The sequence below is a fragment of the Varanus komodoensis genome, unplaced genomic scaffold, assembly GCF_004798865.1.
Source record: "Varanus komodoensis strain SLA01 unplaced genomic scaffold, ASM479886v1 scaffold4, whole genome shotgun sequence".
NCBI lineage: Eukaryota > Metazoa > Chordata > Lepidosauria > Squamata > Varanidae > Varanus > Varanus komodoensis.
Window position 1 is genome coordinate 42,890,521 of NW_025335941.1, and position 27,901 is coordinate 42,918,421.

At 38.0% G+C, this 27,901-nt stretch overlaps 1 protein-coding gene across 16 annotated transcripts in view; it reads right to left on the bottom strand.

The window, feature by feature from the left end:
• The window catches only part of NBEA (neurobeachin), a 450,384-nt gene that overhangs the window by 414,962 nt on the left and 7,521 nt on the right, over window positions 1-27,901 (bottom strand). The gene's annotated exons all lie outside the window — the stretch shown is intronic.

A 27,901-nucleotide genomic window follows, 5' to 3' on the forward strand; every position in this document is an offset into this window, starting at 1 on the left:
GTTCTGTAAAGGAGCAAGAAAAACATTCTGTCATAGGACTACTGTAATGTGGGGTTGCCTTTGAAGATGGTCCAGAAACTTCAATTTCAAGCTAGTCTGTACACCCACATTACACATATGTTATACCACCTGCACTGACTACCAGTTGAGGCCCAACCTCAATTTAAAGTGCTTTTATTGACATATAAAGCCCTAAAAGACTTGGGAGCAGGATACCTGAAGGACCACCTACTCCCATATGTAGGTACCCATCCGCTAAGATCTGGATTAGAGGTGGTCCTTCTTAAAGAACCATTCCCCAAAGAAGTGAGGGCGAAGGCAAAAGAACGAGGGCTTTCTCAGTGCTTGTGCCCCATCGCTGGAATAGGCTCCCGAAAGAAATTTGCCTGGTGCCTTCATTTCTACTGTTGCAGCGCCAGGCAAGACTGTTCTGTTTTCCAGATATTTTAATAGATTGCACTTTCTCTAATGCTCTCTCTCTAGGGGTGGGGTAAGGTGTGTGTGTATACACACACACACACACACACACACACACACACAGAGGGGGGAAGGGGGAGACTGCCAGGGGTACTAAGATAACTTTTTAAAGTGTATGTGATCCTGCTACTTCAAATTAAAATTAGCTTAAGAAAAGAGATGCTAAATGGAACACTAGGATATCATAATCAAACAGGATATTACATTAGAATTCCAGCTACATATACAACTTACAGCAGTATAAAAATAGTCCATAATATTCAAAAAAACACACAAACATGTTCAGTTGCATTCTACATTAATTTTTAAATGTAAGCTAGAAAGAAGCAGTGTCCTTGTATATGCTTACTGACTCTAACAAAGCTAAGAATGGTTATTTTTGTTTGGGGAAGGGGCAACAACTTAACTATTACCCCAAAAGGGTTTATTAAGTTATATTTAATATAAAGCCAATAAATATGGTAACAAAAATACCTTTTAGTGACTAGTAAAGTAAGAACTAGCAAATTATATAACTGTTCAAATGCTACCTCAATACATCATTGCTTTTGTATTTCACAGTCTAATCAATTCCTCCTTCAGTGTCAATCTTCAAATTTTATGTTTATACCTGATGGAATATTAAAAATCTGATTTTATGCCATTTTGCTGCATAAGACTGCATAAGAAAGTCTATTAAGACTTTCATACCACCCCCCCTCCTCTTGATTACAGCTGTAAAACCATGTTTTACATTTCAACATGCGAATTCATTCTCAACAAACCTTGTTTTTCTGAATCATACGAGAAAGGTCACTTTTATATCCTGCCACCAGATATACATTTCTATTTATATTAAGTTTCATTTAATTAGAGTTATAACTTTGTATAATCTGTTGCCTCATTGGTTTCTTGTAACTCAGATTGGTGCAATATTTGTCTACTTTACTTACTTACTTACTTACATACTTACTATTTACTTAAATGAATAAAGCAAATAGACCCCATGTCAAATGCAAAGACTTGCATTGTTCTGGAAACAAATGTTAAGTAACACCTTTCAAGAGTAAATTTAAAACATGATCTGCCAGCTTCCGCATGTTACTGACCAAGTGCCCTCAGCAATTCATGGCCTACTTCTCTCCAGGTTAGGCCACAGCAATGCTTTCTAAGTGTGGCTGCCCTTGAAAACAGTTTCAAAAATTGTAATCAGCTAAAACACAGCTGCCAGATTCTGAAGGACACAAAGTGAAGAAAGTAAAAGCATATCATTGTAATCCTGTTGCAGATACATTAGCTACCTTTTTGTTCCAGGCTCCATTTTAAGTCCTGATACTAGTTTTTAATGGCTTACATACAAGATGACTTAAGAACTATCTTCCGCCATATAAGGCTGTCTGATTTTAAGTTCAATCTCACTGGCTCTCTGTGTCCTATAATCATATAAGATGAAATAAAGTGATACTCAAGGTAGAGGACTCTGATGAGGACAAAGTTAGGTCACTTTCTCCAGGGAATGACTCCAATCAGCTTTTCTGGAGGTTACTTAAAAGTTAAGCAGACTACAGGTCTCATCAAACTGCATAAGGCTTAAGTTCTCTGCTGAGACAACAATTTCCTATAACTGTCCTCCAAGGACAAAGTTGCAGTGAGCAGGACTTACTTGGAACTATCCAAGGTCTTTATTTCATTTGCTTCATAAGTAGGGATCTGATTTGACTGTTTCCACTAAGGCAAAATGCTCAGCAGCTTTAGCTTCCTTGTATGCATAAGTTAGCATAAAGTTTTGCAGCAACATGTCTTAAATTAACTCCAGAAGAAATTTATTCATTTATACTCATTCTTTTTTTCACTTATTTTTAAAATAAAATCTGAGAATGATTTAACACTGGTGCTTTGTATGTCATATGCGTGATTATCTTTCATTAGCCAAGATTTTTTAAAGCTAAGCTTCATTTGCAAATGTGCACATAACTGTGTATAAATAAATAATCATACTGTGTATTAATTTATGCCATTTTAAGTTCCACATTTGAGCTTAAACACCAGTTTTTATCATTTTTATTCAGAGTCCTTTACTCCCCATAAAAATGGTTTTTCCTTATCTAAGAAACAGATACACACTATACCATATTAAACTCAGCTCTTAGAAACAGCTCTTTCCTAGAGCTATTTCTGTGCCCCAAGACCTTTCCTATTCTGGCAAATTCTCCTTCATCTGAGTTTTTCATTAATTTCAACAAATGTGAGGACAGGGAAGTGTTTCCCTGAATGAGGTACAACTTCTCAGGAACATCTCTAGATCTTTTACAGGCATATGACAATAACCAAAGTGCCTACAGAGTAGGCGAAAAATACGCAAATTTGCACAAGACCATTCTTTGAGAATTGCATGAGAGGAGAAATACAATATGGTGATACCTTTCAGCATACTTTATTAAATACCTTCAATTGTTTGCATGGACCATTAGCTCAGAAAAGAAAAGACTTCACGCTTAATCCCCCCTCTTCCCCTTCTTATACTCTTGCATTAAAGTAGAAACCAAGAGTGCAAAACATCTGAGAATTGCATGCTTACTTGCTCTCCAGGCTTTAAATATGTGCTTTCTTTTATGGAAGGCTCTTGCTAAAGCTAGTAAAAGGTACATAAATTAACTACGGCTATTTTGCTGGACTCTCAGTTGAAAAGCAATAGATGCTTATTGTAAGGAAGTCCCATTGAAACTGCGACATACTTCTGAATAAAAATGTATAGGATTTCACTCAAAGTCTCCATCAGTAGTTTTCTTTTAAGTGCCTCAATATGTAACAATCCATTTAAACCCCTTTCTTTCCTTTTCCTTTTTTCCCCTTAGAGCATTATTTCTTAAATTAGGCTATTAAAATCTGTCCTCTACTGGGCAATGGACCTCTAGCCCAGTACTGTCAACACTGCCTAGCAGTTTCGGACAGGAATCTTTACGACCCCTACCTGGAGATGTTACAAATTGTACCAGGAACCTTCTGCATGCAGGCAAGTTCGCACTACTGAGCTACAGCTTCTCTCTTACAGATTTCCTTGGAGTAATCTGCCAGACCCACATACTGACAGTGGGAGCAATGGAAGTCAATGCTGGCAGGGGCTAAAGGCAAACGTGGGTATGATAATGTGGCATCTTTCATTAGAAGTGAGGCCCACTAAAATTATGACAGTATTGGAATCCACAATTACTAGACATTTGAACAAGAGCACTTGGTTAGCATGTTCAGACATAATTCTAAAAATTCTAGACTTTTTAAAATAATATGCACAACAAAGAGTTAAGCATCCTTAAGGAAAATTTTAAAAATCAGTTTAAGTTACCATATGGTCACCCAACAAACCTATACTAAACTTGAAAATTTTGATACTGATAATCAAAACAAAACTGTATTAATCACTAGCATGTTTTAACTTTTCCTGTTAATTTACTCAATAATTCATATTTGAATTGTTGCTTCTAGCAATTATTTTAGTGTATTCCAGACTAAGTAAATTTACAATGCTTTCAAATTGAATATTGTCACAATCCTATCAATTGTGCCCTAATTTTTGAAACATCTGACCTTGGAGGAGTCCAAGATTGATGTGCCATGAAGCTGGCAGAGTGTGAGAAGAAGCAAAGGCTGTCTTCATCTTCCCATACCTTGTCTTTGTTAACTTTGCAAGAGCACAGCAGAGGTGAGGGAAGGGTTAAGGTTGGAAACATAGTATCATTCATATCCTGGGCTCACCAGTCTCCTCCTCTCCCTGCCGACTAGAATACGGGCAATCACCAAGTTATGAATACCCAAGTTACAAACAACCTGTACTTACAAACGAATTGCCATAATGTCTATTACAGTAAAAACTTCATACCTGCTGTTTCCATTACCACAGTTTCACTTAACTGCAGTTGAAAAAATAAATACAGTCAGCCCTCCACATTCATGGGCATTAGGGGCACAGGACCCCTGCAAGAGTGGAAAAACCACAATGCCAGAGAGATTTCCCTCTCTGGATGGACAGGGAAAGAAGGCATGCTTTGGAGGCCCTCCCTCTCTCCCCTTTCACTTCCCCTCTCTCTTAGATGATGATTTAATTACTGATGGAAATTTGTGAATAATCAAATCTGCAAGACAAAAGGAGGTACTGTACTATATTAAGATGTTTTAGTGTATATGGTCATGTTTCTTAAATGTTTTATATGCATAGAAAGGTAATACACACACACACACACACACACACACACACACACACACTAAGACCCACATTTGGTTTACTCAAGCTAAATATGACCCGTACGTATGTCATTTGACTTACATACAAATTCATCTTAAAGACATTCTCAGGAATGGAACTTGTTCATAACCTGTGGACTGCCTGTACACCCTTTCCTTCCAGAGGTCATTTTTCCAAACTGGAAGAATGATAAGTGCAGTTCTTTCCATGCCAGCTGCAAGAGCAGCAGGATGTCAGATTTCTGACTTCCCTTCTGAGATTACCACCTTGAAATGGTTTCTGACCTTGGAAGGATTTTTCCAAGAAATCCTTTGGATGTTTAACTTTCCCTGGAACTACAGAACTGCTTTCTTGCTAATTTAGTCAGTCCATTTTTAGTTATATACCACCTTGTCCACAAATAGCCTGTGTTTAAACATTTCCCAAGTATATTTAAAATGTAAATACAATAATAGCAACCATAATACAGGCATTAAAATAAACTATCTGATGTAAAGAAGATGTAAATATCTACCAGATAACTCCACTCCATGTGTTTACCTAAACTATCAAGTAATTCTAAAAGATTCCTGAGACTGGAATGACTTTGCAAAAGCCATGGTGATAATTCATTTTCCCAGGCCTCATCTTTCTATATCGGGGCAGGAATCTTGTAACCTTCCAGATTTTTTGGCCTACAATTCCCATCTATTCTAGATAGTGTAACTAATAGTGAGGAATAATGGGAATTATCAACCATGACATCTGGAGAGTCGCAAGTTATGTACCTCTACTTTATAAACTTAATAATTTTACTTTTAATAGCACTTTCCACCATTTTTAACTGGAACAGATGTTAAGCTAACTGCCCTATAATTTTCTGGCTCCTTTTATTTTTAATTAGCATTATCTTGGCACTCTCTTTAGAGGTCACTCTTAGAGACATGTTGCATATTTTTGTAAGATCAGTAAGTTAACTTTTAGTTTAAGAACTTTTACATGGCTGTCTGGAAGGTGTAGGAATTTTTCTTATCTAAATATGCAATTGTTTATTCATTTTTCACAAGCATCAAAAGCTTTAACATCTTTCTACTAATTGTAACAATATCTAATACAAGTCACACAAACATTACGAGTATGTCCACACAAACAATCCATTCAGCGTTCCATATTAAGAGACCTAACAAGACGTCTAGCCCAAATTAAATCAGTGCCAAAAAATAAAAAATAAAATAAAATTGAACTAGCTGTTGCAAGTTGCCATTTCTTTGCACATTCAATGCTAGACCTTTTCTTGCAAAGTGTTCTTTACTGACCAAAGTACACAAACACCCAGAACAAACTTCTGAGCATGCACAGAGCGGTTTGTTGAACCCAATTTAGTATTCACCTCCAGGAACTTGCCTTATGAGCCTGTCTGGCCCCCATCCCTTTGGGAAGGGCCTTCTAAAAGTAAGCATGCCTCTTCTCTGCACACCAGCACTCTAACTGAGCCACTCTCCTCTTCTGCTAATGCATCACTGGGTGAAGAGCCATGGCCACCCCATCCGTGTCTGAATAGCTCCGCTGCTCCAAGTCCCTTCCTGTCAATTGTACAACTTGGTTATTCCCAGTCTGCCCACTTGGGCAGTCTGGCCTTAAGTTAAGCATCTCCACTTTTTTTATCTCAAACCTGGGGATGGCCCCCATTCCCAGCCTAATTCTGTACCTCTCCCCTGATTCTGATTCTTTTGAAGACCAGCCAACAGCCCTGGAGAATGGGCACCCAAAGCAGCCATCTTTTTCAGTCCCAACACTACTCATAACAACCAAGCAAAGCCAAGCATCCTTTATCTATATATAGACAAAGAAGCTTTAAAATTATAAGCATTGACTTTATACCAGATCAAATATTAGAAACATCTTTATATGTTTAAATATAATCCATTCACCACTTTCAATTATTTAGGAGGCATGAATTCCTTTTGAGGTGTCCTTCAAAATGAACAAATTGATGTTTCTACCCTCATCAAGGAAATATATTGATATATGGAATTATTTATGGACAGTCACAGCAAATGCCTGATTCCTGGTGAGAGCATGCTACTCCAGTATAAAGGCTCCCTACCCTGTTATTTGCCTTCCAAGTAATTAAAATTTTAGTTGAAGGACTTAACATTTTAGTCTGGTTTTGACCTCTCATTACTGCATGCTCTAATTAGAAACATAATGAATTCCTACATTTTATTTCATTTATTATTACTAAATTTCTTTGCCACCTTTCCAGACCACAATCTTATTTAGCATTACTTCCAATACTACCCAAATAACTGCTAAACTGCAAAAGTTCTAAAGTCCATCCATTGCTTGTAATTAGGATTAGCATGAAAAACCTTTATATTATACTTGTTAAACCCAAATACATGGATCTTTAGTCATCCCACAGACATTTAAATTTCAGTGTTCAACAATATTTCCAAATAGTCTTCATTTTGGTACATAGATATCTCTTCCATATAAACCAGATGGCTTATTTTTTTAATTCTGTTTTTTGAATCAAAGATCTGACATATTGGAAAAATTGCACATAGAAATCTGACAGATCTTCATAGCTTAGTAAAGCTATTTCCATGTTAAATGTCACAACTTACAAGAGTAATCATTAGTGCTAAGACTTTAAGATCTTTATTTAATTAGTTGTCCTCATTTTTACTCAATGAATATGAATAAAACAAACACTGCAAAACTCAGTGAAAGTGGTTTCTTATTTATAATTTCTTTAAAAGACTGTTTTTATATTGTAAGAAATCTTCATATTCAAACAAAAGGCACAAATTTAGTATCTGGTTTACCAGTTGAATAGATCAGATGCTTCCTTATTTGTATAACCTTGTGCTGGTATCAAGTGTCAACACAGCACTGTATTGGTAACAAATGACAGCACAGCAAATAGAAAAGTAAATTATTGTGGTTACTTTAAGTACTTTGTGATAGTACCATGGCTGTCCTTACACTATCTTCACATGAAGCATTATGGGACAGTGGACAGAATGTTGCACAGATCAGGAAAATATGAGTTCATAATCTGTGCTCATTCCCAAAATTCAGTGGATTACCTTGAAGGAACAGCTCTAATGTGAGTTTCCCAAGAAGACTAGGAACATGTCACAGGCTTAGTTCACTTACATTTTACCACAAAGCATACTTTGATATTATTTCCAAATTAACATACTTAACATAACTACACCAGTGTGGTGTAATGGTTAAGAGTGTGGGACTAGGACTCAGACAATCTGATTCTAGTCCCCACTGGGCCACTGCGTGACTTTGGACAATCACAGACTCTCAGTCCATGCATGAGTTAGTTGGATCCCTTTCCTTAATGTATTTATTTATTTATTTAAAAAATTTATATGCCATCCCCCATGCAAGGCTTCTCAGGACAGCTCACAATCAATACATTAAAAACAATCAATAAAATCAAATACAATAAAACAATCCAAGCAATAAAGCAATAAATGTAGTACTGAGGGCTGTTATCATGATGTGAGATCCTACCCAGTAATTGGTAGTTATGTGGCTATTGTATAGTTCCACCATAGTGTTCAAAAACGCAACTAATTACTGAGAATGATAGTACAGTGAAACTTGTTAAAATGTTGATGGAATTTCTCAAGTGCCTCTTATCTATGAGTCTAAGCAGGGTCGGTTTCATTTAAAGCAAATCAATTTACTAGATTTAAGGTTAGATCAGTAAGGCTAGATTTAAATCATGGTTTTCAACATACTTAGAGAGCCAGTGTGGTGTAGTGGTTAAAAGCATGGGACTGAGACTCAGACGATCTGGGTTCTAGTCCCCGCTCAGCCATGGAGCCAACTGGGTGACTTTGGGCCAGTCACAGACTCTCAGCCCAACCTACCTCACAGGGTTGTTGTTGTGGGGATAAGATGGAGGAGGAGATGTAAGCTGCCTTGAGCCCTTTGTAGGAAAAAGGCAGGATATAAATTGAATAAATAAAGAAATTAGTACACATGCCTGTCTTACCCTGGCTTGTCTAATCCATGTCTAAGCATAACTCAACAACTGGATTCTTATCATTAAAGCCCTTAAGTAATGCAGTGGACCTCACCAGAGGCATTAATACCCTTGCCTTTCATAGCTGTAGCACCCTCTTTTTGGAATGGGCTCCCAGTTCAGATTTTCCTTTGCTGACATACCATTTTTGGTTTGTTTTCTGGTAGTTTTTAAAATACCAGTCCAATATTTGATTATGGGATTTTTTCTCTTGTTTTATCTGTATCATCAGTGCTTTTTTTGTAAAAAAAAAAAAAAAAAAAAAGTGCCAGAACTCACGTCTTGGGGTCACACTTTTACACTAAAAAAGATTTTAAATTCACCAACTTTTTTGAAATAAAGAACTTATGTACCTTTTGCACGTAGCCAGTCACTCTACACACACATAAACATAATGGTCGCCACCGGCAGTAAGCACTCAGCGCGCGACCACATACGCCAATTCCAAGCTGAGCAGCGTCCCGAGTCAAGCAGTGCCCTCACAATCAGCATGGACACACAAGCAGCCCACAGGCACTATTTTAATTATTTTTGCCGCTGACCTGCTATGCCCGACAGGCGATTCAAATTCACTTCGTAAAATCCATTGGAAAAATCCATCAATAAAAGGTGCCGGAACTCCATTCCGGTGCGTTCCATGACCAAAAAAGCCCTGTGTATCACCACTGTTTTATATATTGCTTTATTTTAACTTTTTAAGCATGCAATCTGTGCTTGGAAGTCTGATTTGACTTTTTAAAATTTAATGTATCTCATTCCTTTCAACCTACAGATAAAAAACAAAAATAAGTCTAACTTCAGAATAGCCATCATTGTGAATTTGGAACTTGTATTTATGGTATTTCATACAGTGCCTACACAGGGGAATTTTTGCTTTTGTAATGTTGGTATCAATTATCAAAATTACCACAAAATAGTGCATAAACATTAACCAGTGCACTGTAAACATATTTTTGGCATACCACATAACTACAAAAATAGGAACAAAAACTTCAAATACGTCATTTCCTATCCCTGGCAAGCAGAAATGTAATGTAAATAATACTCAACTATAAAAACAGAAATATGAAAGCATGTAAATAAAAGTACAGTTGAAAAGCTGACTGAGTTCACACTATTGTTTAAGCACATAATGCCTGAAATCCCTAAGCATGCTGATGCAATTCTCTTGAGAAAAATGAGATCAGATAATATTAAGGAAAAAATGGGAACTATTACTACATGCATCAGTAGGATTTTAGGACAATACATTTTTGAAAGTATGAAATATTAATAAAGTTAACCGATACAGACAAAACAAAAAACATACATGGTTTTATATGTACTATTATTGTTAATGCAGTGCATTTCTACCCCACCTTTCTTACTACTGAAAATACAGACAGTCCCTCTGTTATGAACAAGTTCCATTCCTGAGAAACAGGAAATAATCTTTAAGTTAAATTTGTATTTAAGTTGGATCACGTATAGTTGGCCCTCCACATTTGAGGGGGCTAGGAGTACAAGACCCCCGTGAAAGTGGAAAAACCATACATATCTCTAGCCTCCTCCCACCCAAACTCACAACTGCCTCCTCTTTGCAGCAAGAAAATGCTGAAGAGATTTCCCTCTCCAGATGGGCAGGGCAGGAAGGTGTGCTTTGGAAGCCTCCTTCTCCACTCTTTTATTTCCTCTCTCTCCATGGTTATGCTCTGGGGTCTTCCTTCTCTCCCCTTCCATCTCCTCTCTCTCTATGGTGAATATGATTTTCTGTAGTAGTTTTAAAAAAGTAATAGGCTTTATGGCAGTTCATTCATAAGAAAGGACTGTTTGTAAACTGGACGTTTGTAACTTGGGGACTGCCAGTAACTCAAGATGGCTTGCAGTGTTTATCCTGGAATCACTATTACTATTAATTATATAATCAAAAATTCATCAATTGCTGTGTTACAGTACAATTCTGTGTTGTGCATGTGTGTTCCAGCAAGATTCCCAGACATGCACGAGAAGCTGAACATTTTGGCTTTACTGGCACCTCAGATTTTGACAATGAAATATAAGAAGGGGAGTTGATCTACCCTGGAAAGACTGACAGCTCAGGCTATGACAACAAGATGGTTGTTGAAATGGACACAACTCCAGCTGCAGTTCAAGGCCCTGGGTAGCCTCCTGTGCCTGCTAGGGAAGCAATTAGTTCATGGGCAGCCAAGGAGCTCAGTCAACCCACCCATGTGGACGAAGATGAGCAACAACATCCTGAAGGAGCAGATTTAGAGATAAATAGCCTACTGGATGGAGAACTCCAGCCTCCTGAGGAGGTGGACCTTATAGCCTGTTGTCACAGTTGGAGGGCTGCCCAAGAACCTTGTCCATTTCCAAAGTCCTCCTCCCTCCGGACAGGTACATAAGGATTCATAAGCAAAGCTTTGGGTGAGGGGAGCCAGAAAGAGTTCAACATTTCACTTTGTGTATGTGCAGAGACTTACAAGTAAAATAAAGACATTTGTCAAGAAGTGCTGGTGAGTCTGTTGCTGAGGAAGGAAGTACTCAGCTCACAACAGAATCATAGAAACAAAGCAATTCAGAAGGGGCCTCCCAGGCCACCTAGTCTGACCCCATGGCTCCAGCTGCTCATGTGTTGTCCAATTTTTACTTGAACACCCTCATTGATGGAGCTCAACTATCTCTACTGTAAGCCCATTCCATATCCTAGGTGTCCTAACTGTCAGAAACTACTTCCTGACATCCAATCTGAAGCCTTGTTCTTGAACTTTGCCCCATTGGAAAGTATCCTGCCCTCCAATGTGGGGAAAAACAGGTCACAGTCCTCCTCAACATGACATCCCCACACATACCTATAAGTCACTAGAAGTTCCCCTTGGAGTCTCCTCTTCTCCAGGCTGAAAAGACCCAGTTCACTCAATCTCTCCTCATAAGTTATTCCCCAACAACCTGGCTAACATTCTTGTGGCTCTGTGCCAAACTGATTCTAACCTAGCTATGTCTCTCCTACAATGTAGTGCCCAGAAATGGATATGGTACTCCAGTTGTGTTGGTATCACACTTCCCTAGATCTGGAAACCACACTTCTCACTGTACATCCAAGGATGGCATTTGCCTTCTTAACTGCTGCATCACACTGCTGGTTCATGTTCAGTCTGCTGTCGACAAGTACCCCGAGATCCCTTTTACAACCGCTGCTCTCCAGCCACTTGTCCACTGACCTGTACCTGTGACACCTATTCCTGTGTCACAAATGCAAGACCTTGCATTTATCCACTTTGAATCCACATTGTTCCTCTACTTTCTAATCCCCCTTACCTTTCTAATCTCTTTACATCCATGGTTGTGCCCTCCTACACCTCCCCACTTTGCTAATCTGCAGTATTGTTAAAACTTGCACCTCCAAGACCTCCTTTTTCAAAGCAATCCAACTCCCTTGCCTTCCACTACCCTCTCCCAGGAGACTTCCCCAGCCTGGCCTTCAACTGACTGAAGTTGACCCTCGAGAAGTCCCAACTCCTAGTACTTGACCTAATGCTCACTCCCACTCCCTTCATCTCAAAGCAGGATGGAGTGGTCACTCACATCCAGAGTTCCCCTAATCTTCTCATCATCCAGAAATGATCACATGTTTAAATCTTTCCCTTTAAAAGAAATTATTTCAAAAGTGCAACCATCCCCTTGGTAACACATGCTTGGCAGTTGACATATAAATGATCTTCCTTGTTCTTTCTAACCGCTACGTATTATACCATGGCATATCATATATACTTTTTTTCTTTCACTCACCCAAGATTCTACATCCTGCACTAAAGGGTATTGGTGTTTAGAAATTTATTAGTAGGTAAAGGGAGAGTATCCAATTAATCAGATCTATTATTTTAAGTAAATGTACCCTATTTAATCAGATACGTTAAATGGAGTACAGAGGCATAATTTTAAAACTCTTTCTATATAGCTTACATAACTTCAGAATTATGTTTATAAATGAGATTTCTTTTTTACTTTCCCTGTATGCTTTCAAGGATACTTAGACATTATCATTTACCTGAAATCTAAAGCCACAGTCCTATTAGTCCCACACTTATTTGGAAAAGTCAAATTGGACAAAATAGGAATTTACCACATGGATTGTATTCGGCTATAAGTTTCCAGACGTTGCCAGAAGCATGATCTAACAGTTACTTAACAAACCGTATTTTCTCAATAAAATGCAGAGAAAATGTCCAGGTTGCTTTTTTATGGAATCGTAACTATTACCCTAGGAGCTTCATCTATAGCACAACTCATAAAGAAACAAAGCAATTTCAAGTTTTGAGAACAGAATATATTACAGAATTAAAGCCTTCAGAGGGCTTAAATGAGTATTTTGTGTGTGTTCTATATGGATCTTAGTACCTGTGATTACTTGCCAGTCCCTAGGACCAGTAGAAAACCTAAAATACTGTGTAATTTAGATAGTGTAAGTTATATGCTTAACCTTAAAGGTCCTGTAAAAAAGTTCTACATTTAGAATAAAACTGAATCAATTACCTATTTTATTTAATTATTTATTTTATCATCTATTCTGGTACCCAGCTCAAAATTCATTAAAATGAATAATGGCACAGTAATTCAGCAGTGATTCACTACCAAGATTTGCTCAGAAAACAGGATATCACCTGACACAGTTGCCTTAAATTTCACTGGTAGTCCAGACAAGTGCAACAAAAACGATCCACGGTTTGAAAACATTGCCCTATGAAGAGAGATTAAGAGAACTGGACATGTTCGGCCTTGAGAAGACTGAAGGGGGACATTCAGACTGAAGTACCTCAAAGGCTGTCACAAAGAAGAAAGTAAAGATCTCTTCTTGCTGATACCAGAGTGTAGGAAATGGAATAATCAATTCAAGATGCAACAACCCAGATTCAGGCTAGATATCAGAAAAAGCTTCCTCACTGTCAGAGCTATAAGACAGTGGAGCCAGCTGCCTAAAGAGGTGGTGGGCTCTCCCACAGTAGAGACATTCAAAAAGAAACTGGACAGCCATCTGCGTGGAATGGTGTAACTTGGTGTCCTGCAACAGCACGGGGCTGAACCCAATGGCCTTCATGGCCCCTTCCAACTCTACTATTCTATGATTTATGAACTCTTCTGCCATTAAAATTTTTAGGCATGGCATGCAAAAGAAACTGTTGATCAAAGCCTGCTGATCAGATGACGTATTCGTTAAATAATTATTAAAAAGTGTCACATTGCTTTGTACTGTACTGTTTCAGAAATATGACTTAATGCCTGGTTAAGACCTTAAGATAGGAATAACTCATGGGATTTATTTCCAAGTAGATATGTGCAGACTGTATTGTGTCAAAACCTCTTGTGTGTAACAAACTGTAGCGATGAGCTGATGCTGTTGTAAATTCACAATATCTAAAAATTATTAAATTATTAAAAACTACACTATTTCCTGAAATTGCAAAGAATGAATGCATATTTTCAGATTTCAATATTTGAATGGTGTGCCGTACTTATAATATATTTTCAAGTTTTTAAAATCGTTAACATCACAAGCAGGATTTTAGATGCCTGAGAGGTTTCTGATCCTACTTTTGTGTATAAATCACATGCTCAAGCTCAGCAGTCAGATGTTAATAATAATGTCTTTTCTCTAAAGAATCTGGTCACTTGGCAATGGCACAGTTGACAGTCCCCAAACCCTTTTCAGACTGTAGACTGAGTAGGTACATTTCACAATTGCACCAGGAATTCAATAGATGCTTTAAACAATATGCAACACTTTGCAGTTCTTTAAAATAGAAGAAAGATTCCTACATCAACCAAAAACTAGTGGGAGAGTTTGTGTAGACAATATAATTACCCAAATGGGAATTTATCAAGGACACCCATGCAACCACTAATGATGCTTGAAAGTATCCTGAGACTTAATTAGCAGAACAGTTTAAAAAATGAAGAAGGGAAAAGTGTGACGCCTCTAGAAGTGCCTTTTCACATGTAATGCAAGGGCTATAATGTTAAAACCTAATAACAGATATTTAGCATAATAAAGACTTAGAACATGTAATATAAACTAAGTTTTTATTATAATCCTGTTATTTCCATTGTGTTCCATTTTAACTAAATTACAAGAGACACCTATAGTTACACACACACGTGTATATATATTAAAAAAAAATCTTCTGTTAATCCTTCTATTGAACTCATCTGGTTTTATATATTTTTAATTCAGTTAGTCATAAAAATAAAAACTGAACATCCCTGAAAGAAATTGCAATGTTTACTAAAATATACTGTTGTAGAGCATATGCAGAGATCCCTCATGTTCAATCCCTAATATCTGCTTGTATGATTGGAAAAACTCCTGTTTGAAATCCTAGAAAGACTCCGCCAATCTGTGTTAAAATATTAGGCCAATGGGACCATTGACAGCATCCTCTTTTTCTATGTTTCTAAACTAACAACTGTTTTAATACTGCAATTATATACACCTCTAGTTCGAATAAGTCCCACTGAAGTCAGGGGGCTTTACTTCTAGCTACTCCTACTCCTACTCTATGTACATAGAGTCATCTGGTGGCTGGAACTGGAACAACCACCACAGTGCTTATAGGATCAGTCCCAGGCCCTGCTGGAGCTCTTAGCCTCCTGATGAGTGCTAGATGCAAGACCTGGCACTGGAACTCTATAAGGGCAAGTTCCTACGTCCACTAGCTACCTCAGCAATGCTGGTCTTCCTTTGAACTGTGGTTCACATTCTGTATCTTGCCTGACCCTTGCTGCAACTGGTCTGTACCTTGCTCTGCCTTGCCATATCATGCCTTGCTGTCTCACCTCATCAGTGAAGGTCTTCCTTGTCGCTGCAGTGCATTCCAGCTCCTGTATCTTGTCTGACCCTTGCTGAATCAGGCTCCTACCAGATCCATGCTACTATATCATGTATTGCTTTCTTGCCTTACCTCACCTTGCTACCTTGCTTTCTTTGTCACACCTTCACTGCTCCTGAATCCCACCCACTCATCCTCCCTCAGGCAACTGATTCCTGCTCTTGTCATCTTCCTGTCTCTCCACCACTGGCTTGTTCACAACTGTCCGTGTCTTGTACCCTGGTCCTGATTTCTGTCTGTTCCTTGGCATCTCATTTCACTACTGGACTTTGGACTGTGTTTGCCCTGTCTTTAGGTTCTTTTGCCCTAGTCTTGGGGCATCTGTCTTGACCTGCCACTCATGTCCTGGTGCCTGAAAAATAGGACTGAAGTATAAATAATAAGCCACCTCAATATAACACATCATTGTTGATCTTTGCTTGTTCAAATGACTTGGGATGGTAAATTATTTTTCTGCTTTCCCAGTTCTGCTTTACTCATTCCCCTCCCAATGGATATTAAGCACCAGTTTTCTGAATGCTCAATAAACATAAGTAATTCAAAACTTCAAAAACTGTTCAAGTTCCTGGGCTCTCTCATGCTAGAGACATTCAAGAAGAAACTGAAGTCATCTGCGTAGGGTAGTGTAAACTGATATCTTGCAACACCAAGCATTTGGACCTCATGGCCTTCTTGGCCCCTTCCAACACTACTATTCTGTGATTCTAGCCAAAACTGTTATAACCACCAAAAGTAGCAAAAAAATAAGCAAAACATATTGTGTAACACAAGTATGTTAGGTTTAGTTGAGATACCACCACTCTATTGCAAAGCTATAGAAATCTGGAAAAAGGCTATTAAAAAAATTAGCTGAAAAATGGCCTTTCTAGACAATGAAAAACATGGCCTTTCTACAAAATTTTTATCACACAGTTGGTTTTTTTAATTCTCAGCTTTGTCACATTAAAAAAGTAACTTTGTCAATTTCTTTTTCAAAGCATCACAAATTTCAGCAAACAGGTTAACTTGTCCTAAAAACTTTGGGTCACTAATGACAGGGGGAAAACTATTTAATATTTCCTGGAAACTCCAGTCAGCTCAAAATGCAGACTAAAATCCTAGCCTTTTTACCAGCTTTCATGCCCAGATATCAAAAGTAAATGAATTCCATGTAATTAATCTGAAATGGAATTAATGTCTTTCTAATCTTAATGGCACATGAATGAAAATAAGAATTGGTCCAGAAAAGAGCAATTACAGTTCTATCTGGTAAAATCTGGTGCTTAATATCCATTGGAAGGGGAAGTGAAGCACTATATAGGGTACAACAGAGCCATTAGGAACTGTTTAATGTAGTTTGTGAACATGGGCACAATCCAGACTAACTGATGCAATTTAGGCAAGCATTACCTAAATTCCAAAGCAATGGCGAAAAAATAATCAAGAAAAATGTGAAGGGGATTTTATGTACTTTTGGATCAAACTTAAAGTTGATTTATTTCTTCAAAAATGAGGTTTGCTAATAAGTAAATCACACTGCTCTCCATAGATCTTGCTAGCAAATACATATAAGAAAACCGCCTTAATACCTATATAAAAATAGCTCCAATTCCTGTCCCAGACCATCTAGCAGCCAATGGGAAATAACTTCACTGACCACTCTGTGTGTCCAAGAACACAACCTGAAGTAAGGTAAGAGGGAATATTTTGAGGGGAAGGGAGAGTATTAGGGAGTCCAGCCTCTCTCCTTCAACCTCTAATATTTTATTTATTTATTTATTAAAACATTTTTATGCCGCCCCATTCGCCGAAGCCTAATATGTCCCCAGCTAGACAAGCAAAGAAGCCTGTCTAGCAAAAATGCAGTGCAGGAGAATAAAGAGCCTAAGATTTCCTCCACTAGTCCTCTCACTCTGCACTGGATGCCTGTAATCTGCAGTTCTGGGAGCTTACGGACATCTGATAGGATTGTACCCTAAAGGTAGTAGGAAATGGGGGAAAACTTCTGAGAAACTAGGATACAGTATTTTTCTGTGTATAGGACGCCCCCATGTGTAGGACTCCCCCCACTTTTCCTACCAATCTCCGAGCGAGCAAGCTGCTGCGGCCACACGCGCGTGCCACCTCACCGCCCCCTGGCCGCACTGCCTCGCCTGCCCGCGCGTGCACCACCTTCATCGCCGCCCTACGCACGCCACCTAGTCATCCCCCCGCCCACACTGCCTCGCCCCCCCTGCGCGCACCCCCTGCCTAGTATTTTTGTGTTATCTCCCTCTTTTCAAAAGGGGAGAGGGAGACTGAAACATCGCTCAGCTAATGGGAATAAAGTTATCAGCTACATATCTATTGCTAGGGTGCTGAGAGCAGTAGAGATCAAAGGTTAGAAGCAGCCACTTTGGTGAACATGCTCGACAGGGAACTCTAGGTTGCTTCCATACCCACAACGGTAAAATGCTGATCCCAGGTCTGGATGATCAGAGAAACCAAGTTAAAGCATGGAAACCTTTAAAACGAATTAAAATTCTCTCCACGGTTTCAGCAGACTAATGCTACCATACAGAACTCCAGAATTGGGTCAGATGACACAAGAGACCCACAATGGTAAGATTTCACCATGCTTCCTTATTCTGTTTGAACCCATCCAAATTGCATGACTTCAAAACATCTTCCTATTTTCTACCTGGAGAGCCTCTGAATCAAGTTTTAAGTATTAGGCAAATTACTAATACTTAATACTAATACATGAAAGAAGTCCTTCATGTACTCTGGTCTTAAGCTCTCCTTACTGTGTGAATCTGTGAATTTGAAAAGTAACATTGCCTTAATTTTAATCAAAAAAAACAACTGCAACATCTAGCCTGTATTACACATGCAGGTGCAAGCTCAGTGCATTCTAGAAAAAGAGACTAAAATATTGAAAGTAGAAATCATCAGTGCTACAATGTTACATAAAAGGAATGTTTATTACATTAATCTAGAATAGTTGGTAGGTCTCAGCATTATCGGACACAACTATAACTCAGTGCTGGACTTTTGAAGTTATTTTAGCCTGAGGTCTAAACAATGCGTCAGAAGACCTCTCAGGTGCCATTAAAAATACCACATGTTTGGCTTAAAGCTCTTACTACCAGTAACTAACCCTTGGTAGAGGAATTTCAACCTTTCAAAATGAGAAAGAAACCTGCATAAAAGTATGGAAACCACAATTTGGCCTTTTGCCTGAACTGGAACAAATTAATCACAGAGAATGGTTTGAAGAAGAAAACAATCAAACCATAATTTCTGATCATGGCTTACTAGGGTAACCATAGTTTAACAGGAGTAAGCAACTTCTGGTCATTCCTTTAATGCAATTCCTATTCACAACCCTCAAAGCTTGACAGAACCCCATTTAATAGAACACCTACTTAGCAACAAGTTAATTTTGACTTCTTTTCAGGCTCATTTCAGTCTGTAACATCTCCAATATCATTTCTCCTTTTGTCCAATTTTGGCATGAGGAGGCACAAGAGATGTATGCTGGGCAAAAATGGCATCCAATCTCCAGAAGTTCCCCCTCTGGTTTAAAATATTCACTTTGGTTCAGAAAAGCAAAAAGTAAACAGAGAAACTGATAGTTCAACCTCCTCACCAAAAGAAGGAAGAGAGGATAGCCTCATGCATGTAACATGTTGTATAATTGAACACCTCATCTAAATTAGACCTGTATTTTGAAAAAAAATATCAGGAGGGAAAGAATACATTTCCTGCCCCATATTTACTAGAGGGCTCAAGAGAGAAGCAGAGTTCTCAATTGGCAAGAGACTTCTGGAAGAAATAATGGGAGAAACTCCTCTGTTTCTTCCCATCCTCAAACCACTAAGCAAAGTAGATTCCAGCTTTACCATGCTTGAGAGGTGGGTATTTCTCACTTGTGCAGAGTTTTTGGATAAAATAAAAAGAGTAGGAACCTCTCCTGCTACTGCCTTTTCAGCATCTCAGTACAAATGATAAAATCTGACTCTGGCTAGAGTCCAGAAGGCTCAAGGGAGCAGCAAATCTTATCTCACTCAGAAGTTTGGAGAAGGAAAGAACTTCCACTGTTTCTTGCCTTCACCATACCATGGTATAATTGAAATAAATGTCTACCTCTCAACAAAGCCAGAGGCACATTCCATAGGACCTGTTAACAATGGTAAAGAGAAAATTAGCTAGTAAAATAAACCAATATTTTTTGCCACCTACTTAAAGCGTCACCCACAAATAAGTTTGTCTGAACTGTGGCCAAGTTTTATTCCCATTATGGAAGAAATATTTTCAGTTAAGAGTTTCTAGTTATAGAGTACTTTGTCTTTCATTAAGCTTATATAAATATTACTATTATCTGCATTTCAAAAAGCACATTGCAACATTTCATATCCTCTCCAATGATCCATAACTTTAATTCCTAACCATTTTCATTAGACATATCAAAAAACAACAGTTGGGGATTTCTACACTTGATTCTTTGAAGTGTTTCTCTCATTGCTCAACTTGTATTCTTCTTTACCTAGTATATACGGCAGTGAATATTTTCTCAAATTGGCTTACTTTACTTTTTGTTTAGTGGACAGTAATATACCACTAAAGAAAAGACTAAAATCCAGTGTCCTTAAAAATCAAAGTTTCCAGTTGACTTTCCTTAGAAGTGGACTGATTGCATTCAGACATTACAATTATTCTTAAACATCACTGCAGGATTCTTTGTTTGTTTGTTTGTTTTTAATTCAGAAACTTAATGCATCTCAAACTTGGGTTAGCTATGGCACAGTTCTTTAACTATATGTGCAGAAGGCTGAGTCAGACAGCTGTTTTAGTTTTCAGCTGGAGATCATGCCCTCAGTCTATACTCTATGCAAAGCTACAGTTCCCTAGATGAAACATTTATAGCCATCTGTTAAAATGTCAGAGTGCCAACTGGCATAACAGAAGTACACTCACCTTGTGTATCTGCCAATCATATATTTATTTTTAATTCAAAACAATACAAATAGCAAGCTTACATGCACTGGGATCTGACCATGTCCAGTGGAGCTTTGTCCATGCAGTGTTCCACAAAACTCCTTTATTATTTATTTGAATGATTTATCACACAGCCTTTCAGCTTCTAATGAAGGCCATCAAAGAGGTTTACACTTAAAATTGAACAAATACAATAAAATCTAAGAGCATAAAATTAAACAGTAAAAGCAATATATTAAACAGGAACTAGCACATTAGATGAAAAAAACCAGCAAGGCAAAAAAGTGTAGACCAAATGCCTGACAAAATTATTATGTATTTTATTTCTATACCGCCCCATACACAAAGCTCCCTGGGCGGTTTACAACAGTGTAATTAGTGTAACAGTGTAATAAACACTCTTAATGATAAGCCTACTTCATCATCACAAAAAGCCACACTAAAAACAAGTCATAGTGGATTGACTAGTCCATAGTTGATTCACTCACTAGCCTGTGTTACTCCTATCCGGTACTTTCTGCCTTACCATGGCATGTTTTCTTTTGCCCTAGTCCACCTGCCTGCTCCTAACAAATACCCCATGAGCCTTTGCAGAAGAAGCTCAATACCCTACTCCACTACTTCACTCACTGATGAAGTAGAGTTTATTTGTATTTTATCACCTTTGGAGAGGTTTTTATTTGTCTGTTTGCACTTTTGTTCAAACTCACTACAGCTCAATGATTACTGTGGATTTGCTCAAATCTCCCTTTAAAAAAGTTACGTTTGTGCAAATCTTCACAAAGATGGAAAAATCGATCCAAAGCACAAATACCTCCAAAGACAGGGGGGGAAAGAGGTGTTGCTGACTAGAAAGGCAATGAAGTGTTAGAAGGACAGATGGTGAGGTAAGATGGAGATGGGTGCTGACACTAATTAGATCTCAAGGGGCAACAAGGTTTTTCATGAAGCTTTATAGACCATTCCAACAAGCCACGCATAAGCACTGTCAAGCTCACAGTTCACAACAAGCCACCCTGAACAACCCAACAACAAGCAATGGGTCCTCACAGTACTTTGTGTGTGTTCAACATGATTAACAAGAAGCTGACAGAAATGAAGCAGGATCACAGATGAATGGTAGACAGGCAGACTCATGTGGAGAAAGGTGTTTTTCAAAAAGCCTGGTCCTGAAAGAAGTAATGACTAGTTCTTTACATTGCATCTGGAAACAAACTGTAATGCAGTACATAAGATACAAACTGAATATACTCAACAAAGTAGGCTCCAGAGATTAGTCTGGCTGCTGCAATTGCACCAGCTGTAGTTTCTGAATGATTTTCAAAAGCAGCCTGATATAGAGAGCATTGCAATAATCCCTCCTGGATGTAATCAAAGTATGTATAACTATGGCAAGATCTACTTTATCCATGAAAGAGCACATCTGGCACCCCACCCAAAGCTGCTTGAAAGCTCCCCAGTAACAGTCACCATCTACCCACATCCAGACACAATGCTGGATCCAGGAAAACTGCCAAGCTACAAACCTGAACTGCCAAGGGGAGTGCAAATCCATATACAACAGGCTGTGCTCCATCCTAATCTTGAATTAGCTTATCTACTGACACATTTGTCTTGTCTGGATTAACTCTCAGCTTGTTAGGCCACAGCCAATTCATTATTTAGCCCAGACAATAATAGAGAACCTCTGCAGGAACTTAGGAATTTGATTAGGGGAGGAAGAAATAACTCAAAGTGGACATCATCTGCATATAGAATACACCCTATTCCTAACCACAGAATAACTTTTCTCAGTAATTCATACAACTCTCTCTTGGTACCTGTTTGAAGACAAACTTAAGCCAGTACCTATAAAAAGCCATTTGATTTCCCTAACTATAGTCATGATCCTAATTACAAATAAATGTAGGGATTCTAAAACATCTTCATTAAATGTGCGGTTATTAAGGCCCTAGATTAGAAGAAGGTAGACTATAAGTCTGCTTTAGTTCCAAGGATGAGAAGCTCATGATCTACAGTTTAACTATTAAAACAGTTCAGTGACCAGTACAGATGGGAGAGAAACTTGGTTGGTTCACCTTAAAATGTGATTCTGTTTCTCATTTTACAAATTAATACCGATTAACCTTCCATTTTTGCATTTCGGTGAATGCATTTATAGCAAACTACTTACCAAAAAGATTTATGTTACTGGGAAATGTATACAAAATTGCATATGATTTTGTGTAAATAAAATTGTGCATGAAAAGGCATATGAAATTTCATGTGAATTTTTATCCAGTTTCACAAACAAAAAGAAAAATTAAAAGAAATGAATTTGTGCTAAAATAAATACTATTATAGGAAGCAAAATAGAGATTTGTTAATCCCTAAAGACAAACCTTTGCTAAACCAAAATGATTATGGCCAGTTAGGAATTACTAGCTGATTTTACAACAGCTAATGACTTGAACTGATATACCCCTGCTTTGGAAGAAAATACCCTTCAATAGAGGAATTGTATTGTTCTACTTTGACTTCATTATCAATATCAGTCAGAAAGTTGAGAGGTTTTGAGGAGGAAGCAATTGGTGGTAGGGCAAAAGGAGAGATATGGAATTACATAGCAGTATATGGAAGCAATTTACCAATATGGAAATTAGTAAAGAAGGAAAAGAGATACCATAGAGAGAGAGAAATATGATATATACTGTTTTACTACATGTAGTTCCTGGATTGCAAATGTCCATGGTATGAACAACCCATACTTATAAACTGCCGTAAAGCCTATTGATTTAAAAATTCAAGTTAAAGACCTCCTGCAGGAAACAGAGAGAAGAAGCCAAAGGAGAGAGAAGAAAGGCCTCCAAATCATCACCATAGTGAGAGAAGAAGAAGAGGGAGGCGGTCAATAGATGCCTTCCCACCCCACCCATCTGGAGAGGGAAATTTCTCCAGCATTTCCTTGTTGCTAAGAGGAGATATTGTTGGGGGATGGGATAGAGATATTCATGGTTTTTCCACTTCCACCGGGGTCCTGTGCCCCTAACCCTCCATGAATTTGAAGGGACAACTATACGTGATTCAACTTGCATAAAAATTTGAATTAAAGAAGAATTTCTGTTTTTTCAGGAACAGAACTCATTTGTAACTACTTGTTTGTTTCATGTCCTCCAATAATCAATGCAGGTTATATTAGAAAAATAAGCATCCTTCTGACACTGATAACTCCAGTTTCATATTAGGAGAGGGATCTTGCCATTTCCATATGTCGTTTGTTGGAGTCTATTTACTTTACCTACTTTAATTCAATGGTAGCCATAAAATGTGTATACTTTCAGCTGCACAGTGTTGCAAGGAATCCTAATTCTGGATTAAAACATGATATGAATATATTATGTTCAGTAAATTCACAAGCAAAATTTCAGTCAGTACAACTGATTTTGCAAAGGCCCATTTGTGTATGCATATGTACACACAATGTAACACTATATTCTCTACATGCCACATTTAACCCTCCCAGAGCTTCCCCACAGAGGCAGCAATTTTAGATGCTCCAGAGTACATTTCAACCTCATAGAAACTTACAGGGAACTGCAATACTGACACATTCACCAAACCTCAACAGAAGTAGCAGCAAAATAATGCACACGCACTGCTTTAAAACTAAATTTGGCCTTTTTAGGCCACTGCTGTAATTTACTTCCAAAAATTGGCAGCAAACTGCTAATTGTGAATGGAATAAAATAAATAGGAATTAAAACTGGTTCCTGTCCCTGGAGATACCATCAAATATGAATCAGAAACCTACTCCAATCAGGGCAATCCAGTACCAGTTCTATTCCTTGATCATACTAGAATGCAATGGAATACTATGTGGAGAGCCAGTGTGGTGTAGTGGTTAAGAGCATGGGACTGGGACTCAGATGATCTGGGTTCTAGTCCCCGCTCAGCCATGGAGCCAACTGGGTGACTTTGGGCCAGTCACAGACTCTCAGCCCAACCTACCTCACAGGGTTGTTGCTGTGGGGATCAGATGGAGGAGAAGATGTAAGCTGCCTTGAGCCCTTTGTAGAAAAAAGGCAGGATATAAATCGGAAAATAAACAAATAAATAAATAAATATGAGAAATGATAGAATTGTAGGAAACTAGATTGTTTATGGACAGATTTAAACCAAAGGAAATTATAAAATAAAGGAAAGTATAAAAGAGAAAAGAATTTTATGACCAGTTACTTTGCATTTCTATGATTAAGCAACTGTGGAACCAATTAACCTACTCATTAACAAGCACACAAAAAAGAACAAAATATATCTATCTTTGAACTGATATTACATTATATCAATTGGAAATGCTGAAGCATAACTGTGTTCAAGGTATTTACAGATGCCCCAAGCAAAATAATGCATGAAGATTATATTTTTAATTATGATCAACACAAAAAGTTATACTCTGCAGTTGAAATATTGGTGCCTTTTTTCTTACTGCCTATGAAGCTGTTTTTTCCACACTGACACAATTAAATTAACTTTCTGATATGTCAACTTTCTGATATGTCTCTCAGTAATGAATAAGTGGTATTAGAGACCAGTTTAGGAAATTAGAACATTATGCACATTACACAGTGTAAGAATCCTGTGATAAGTTTATGTAACCTAACCATGTAAATCTGGTTTCTTCTTTTTGAATTCCTAATGAATGGCATATGTATTCTTTTGAAAGCATGCCTGAAAAAATGGATATAGGCTATGGCAGCATTCCACAACCCAGTGCTCTCCAAATATTTGGATTTCAAATCCCATCAGCACTAACCAGCATTGCTAATAGCCAGATATAACTCAGAAATGAAGCCCAAAACTGCTAGAGAGTTCCAAGCTGAGAAGGGCTAAATTATCCTTGATATAGTTAACTAACAAAGTGTTCTTAATATGATGAATGTAACTGCTAATTCTGTGTATATATAAGGAAGAAGGAAAGAAACGGTTATATATATGTTATATACAATTGTGATGCAGTATCTAAACCTTAGAATTATAACATAGGATCTAAACTCTTTAGAGTCTCAGGGGCTCTCCATTTTGTAATGATTTTTTTTTTTTGCTCTATATTATCTTATCTTTCTCAACACTAAACATACAAATTCAATACACAAGAGGAAGTACTCCAAACCTTGCCAGAACTTTAGATAACCTATTTTAAAGTTCAGACAGAAATGTTTAGCTGACCTGAAATGTTAAAAATATCTACCTTATTTTTTACACCAAAAGGTAACCAAAAAGGAAAAAATCCAAAATCCATTTATTTATACAAAAATAGTTTGAGCCTAATTGAAACAAATATTAAAATATTATACATCTTATAGCAAAATATTAGAAACAGTGACCATCACATATATATATTTAAAAAATAGCGTAATCAAGCATAGTAACTTTAAACAAAAGAATATCCTCTCCTTTTTCATCAAATCCAGATGAAGCAGTGAGTGTTCTGAATCAGCACCTGCGCATGGTCATGAAAAGGATAGGGGTCAATAAACTGAGATTCGATCCAGACAAGACAGAAATACTACCAATGTGAAGTTCAACTGCCCAACTAAGTGATATTTAACCTATTTTGAAGAGCACTGAGCCTCACATGATCCATCAGATTCATGGATCCACCATTGTCAGTAGAGATACAGGTAGAGTTGGTGGGTTGGTGGTGATATACCAAGTAGGTTCTTATCTAGACATGTTTAGTCCTTATCTGGATTACCACAGTCTGTTATATAGAGAGCTGCCTATGAAAATGGTCCTGAAATGTCAACAAGTTCAAAATAGGGCAGCAAGTTCATTTATGGGAAGGTGTCTGCACTGGCTGCCATTCCTTTTCCAGGCCCAATTCAACCTAAAGATATTAACTTTCAAAGCTCAAAACAGCTGTGGGATCATCTTCTCCTATGCATACCTACTCAGACACTAAGATATTCTTCAGGTATGCTTCTTCAGATATCCCTGCCAAATGAAATAATGTTGGTGGTTGCCAAGGAGAAGGCCTTCTTTGCTGTGGCACCCTTGATATCAAGAAAGCAATACAGGTGGAAAAATATTGACAACTTTACTGCCATGGAATAGGCTCAATAGTGAGCTGTGAATTATGTTCAGTCAAACTCATTATGGTATGTAAAAACAGTGTCAGTGTGGAGATTGAAGTCCTCCAGCAGCAACATTCTGGGGGTCTTCAACACCACGTCTGAAACTAGCTCTGTCAGTTTGGGCAGGGAGACTGCTGGTGAGCAGCAGAGGGGGTTGGTACTCCAGCAGAATTCCTAGCCTGCCTCGGGAGCCAAGCACTCAGTAAAAACATTCAAGGCCCTTCCCTGAAGGCACTGGCATTTTGGAGGCGAGACTGAATTCTTATGTCTATGGCCACCCCACCCTCTCTGGCCCTCTAAGCAGGGTTGGTGCTGAACCAAATATCTGGATAGGCACTTCTGGGAGAGAGGGACTCTTAATGCACGCCAGATCATCCCCCTCAACCCTGATTAAATCATAGAATGAGGGAGGTTTATTTTGAACTGGCTTAAGCTGATATGGCTACCTAGCCCCATTTAGCTGGGGAAAGAACCAGAATGTTTCATTGTACTGTATGTTGTGGTATATTCTGTACCACCTGGAGAGGGTCAACTATTGAATAGTATAGAAATATAATAAAAATAAATAATTCCATCATCACAATTACCACCACCAAAGGAAAAAAGTATACTCTTTTCTGCTGCTTAGTTTGAATCAAAACTACTGTCCCTCAAGTGTTCACTGATGGCAGGAGTTTCATCAACAATACCAGGAAGGGACCCATTCAGTTGCAGCCCTCTCATACCAGCAAAATCTACTCTGAAGATCTGAGAACCAGATCTTCCAGTAGCACAGAGGACTGCAGGTGAAAGGGTGGGGGGAGAGAGAACATCCTTTTAATATAGTCCACTGTTTTTTAATTATAAGATCGTCTTTAAAATGGTTGTAAGAATTCTTGTTAATTGAAGACAGGATCTCATTGCAATTCAGGAAAGCAACTTCCTTTGTATATTGATTTATCAATTTCTAGATTAAATGAGCAATGTACCAAAGACAGGATTAGCTTTTTAATATTTAAAAACTCCTGGATTATAAGTCCCAGATTCCTTTTCATAAGGCTCCTGGGAATTAAAACATTACTTTTCTAATGTCACCCTTGAACAAAATGTACAATTTCTGGGTGCCTAACAATTAAGGCTGCCATGTCACGCACACTTACTTGGAAGTAAGCCTTCATGAACTCAATACATAGTAGCATGTTTTTAAATTCCTGCTTACCAGCCTGCTGGTATTGATAGGTTGTTCTAGGACTAT